Below are 2644 nucleotides of genomic sequence, written 5' to 3' on the forward strand. Positions count from 1 at the left end.
CTTTCTCTCTCACATTGTGTGTCCATTGTGTGTTCTGCTCCACAACATTCTCACTCAGAGACAGGGACTCAGTCTGATGGGGCTCCACCATCAGGAAATTCACCAGTCCCATGGCAGGGGAAGGATCATGACAAATCATGCCTGACAGCTCTGCTCATGTTTCACTGGACAAAGTGAGTCACATGACCACACCCAGACTTCAGGGGCCTGGGCTGTACAGTCCTGCCTTGTACCAGGAGGAGAACCAGAGTATACAGGAAAGCCCTAATGACACCCAACTGGCTCCTCCTTCAGTCCCCAAGCCCCTGACACCAGCCAAGTATGGACCAGACTTTCTGAATGGTTTAGATACAGTCAAGGGGTTTTCCAGTACTGAAACAGAAAACAGCTTAAATGTGAATAGAAGACATACCTGCCCTCCTATCACTCAGCCTTTCCTGCTACAGGGATTTCTTGCTGACCTCCTCTCCTCACACTGGCCTCTCTCCACACGCTCCCAACTGCCATTTTGTTGGTGGTGGGGGTGTTCATAATCCCTCTATCTGCCAAGACCCTCGTCCCCGTCCAGTGATGTGCTGGAGCTGGCTCATACCAACTTGCAAGTCACTTGTGAAATTTTCAAGAATCTTGCAAGCTTGTTATTCACCCTTCGGTAGCTTAAAATGGGCCAAGGTAGGAATGTTTACACCATGGAAATCGGCCGGTGCTACCAGTCAGAGTTTTTATTTGAGAGAGCTGGTGGTTAATCATTTAACAATATACGATTCTCTATACCTTTTTTCAGAACCAGCTAAATACTTTGCTGGGCCCAGTGCAAAATGAAAGTGCAGTGCTCTTAAGAATTTCAGGGCAGCAACAGCGAAGCTTTAAACCAGGTATTAGGCCCTTCTAAGCGGGCTGTTCACAGGTCACACTTCGAGGACATCGGCCCTGTCTCTACTCCCTCTATATTCTCCAGCCCTGGAGCCTCCACCCATAGCCATCTCTTCCTAGAGGTAATGGGAGATGACACATAAACAAAAGTCTGCACAAAATTTAAGCAAAACTATCCAGCTTTGCTCAGTCTCTTCTCTCCCACCTAACAGGCCTCTTGGACCTCATCTTTTGTAACCAGAAAGCTCCAAGGACCATCTAAAACAAAGGGAGCATCCTCCTCTGAGAAGAATCCTCCCCTCCTCTAGAATCTTCAGTTTGGCACCATTTCATTGTTTTAATAGCTATTTTTCTCCCATTTATGATTGGAAGTAAGTTGGGACCGCTCAAGCAACCCTAGAAGGCAGGGTAGGAGTTTAGAGATGGTCGTGGTATTTTCCTGGCTTGGAAGCACTCAGAATCCTGGAAGCCTGACTCTGCAAGAAACTGCAGAGATCTTAATTCAGGGTTTAAGGTAAAACTGTAGCTGAGGAATCAGGTTTGCAAACCAACTTTGTCATGGAGAGGGCTGCCTTGACCCCTCCCCAGTCAGCCCCTCTGCAGGGCCCACTCTGTGCCTTGAGTCCTGTTTCCCATGTTCCTCCTGCCACCCCCACCCCTGCTGCCCTGCACTCAACACCCTGTCGTACTCTGCATCTTTGTTCACACCATCCCCTCTGCTCCAATTCCTTCCATTCTATAACACACCTGCTGGGCTCCTTTTTGTGTGTGTGAGAAAGATCAGCCTTCAACAAATATCCACGCCAATCCTCCTCTTGATGCTGAGGAAGACTGGCCCTGGGCTAACATCTGTGCCCATTTTCCTCCACTTTTATATGAGATGCCACCACAGCATAGCCTGACGAGCGGTGCATGGGTGCAGGCCCGGGATGAGAACCCCAGGCCGCCAGCAGCAGAGCGTGTGCACTTGACCACTACACCACAAGGCCAGCCCAATTGGGCTCCTTTTTTGTCCTGCTAAACCTCTGGGTAGCGCTTGTGGCTTCCATGGTGAGACCCTCCCACTGCAGGAGGTGTGTACCTCTGGTCTGGCCTCACCTTGTTGGAGTATAAGTTACCTCTGTGGGTATCTGACCCGCTTCTTAGGCTAGAAGCTCCTCCAGGGAAGGGATCTGACTTATCCACCTCTGGCTGTGTCTCACCCGTGCCCAGCATGGTGCCCACCACAGAGACTCCATCAGGACATGCTGACAGGATTGGCACAAAGGGAGACAGAAATGGGCATCTCTTAGGCTTGGAACAGGTCAGAGGGAATCAAGAATGAAGGAGAGAGAACTGAGTTGTGTGGCAGCTGTTTAAAAAGAAAGAAGTACAGAGATCTTTAGCAAAACCTTGACTGCTAACAAAAGAGAGAAAACCATGGACTAATTCCTCCGTCAATGACTGCACTGACTAAATGAATTCTGGATTAAAGACACTGTCTCTAGAGAGGGGAGTGGGGTGGGGCAGGAGCCAATGAGCAGTGCACCTAAGGGGTGTGGCAAACGAGGGTTCGACTGTGATGGGCCAAGAAGGCCAGACTGTGGGGTGGCAAGTGGGCAGGGCTCAGCTGAGATGCCAGGCATTGGGCCAGGTTGGGCAGCCAGAGCTAGACTGTAGCCGGAGAGTTGAGGTATAAGCCAAAGTCCCAACTCTCCATGGCCATCGTTGACAAAGGTCAACTGAGCAGGCTTGGATGTTAGCCAAGCCAACCCAGATCCAAAGCAAATGC

The sequence above is a fragment of the Diceros bicornis genome, chromosome 27 (genome assembly GCF_020826845.1).
Source record: "Diceros bicornis minor isolate mBicDic1 chromosome 27, mDicBic1.mat.cur, whole genome shotgun sequence".
In the NCBI taxonomy this organism is placed as follows: Eukaryota; Metazoa; Chordata; class Mammalia; order Perissodactyla; family Rhinocerotidae; genus Diceros; species Diceros bicornis.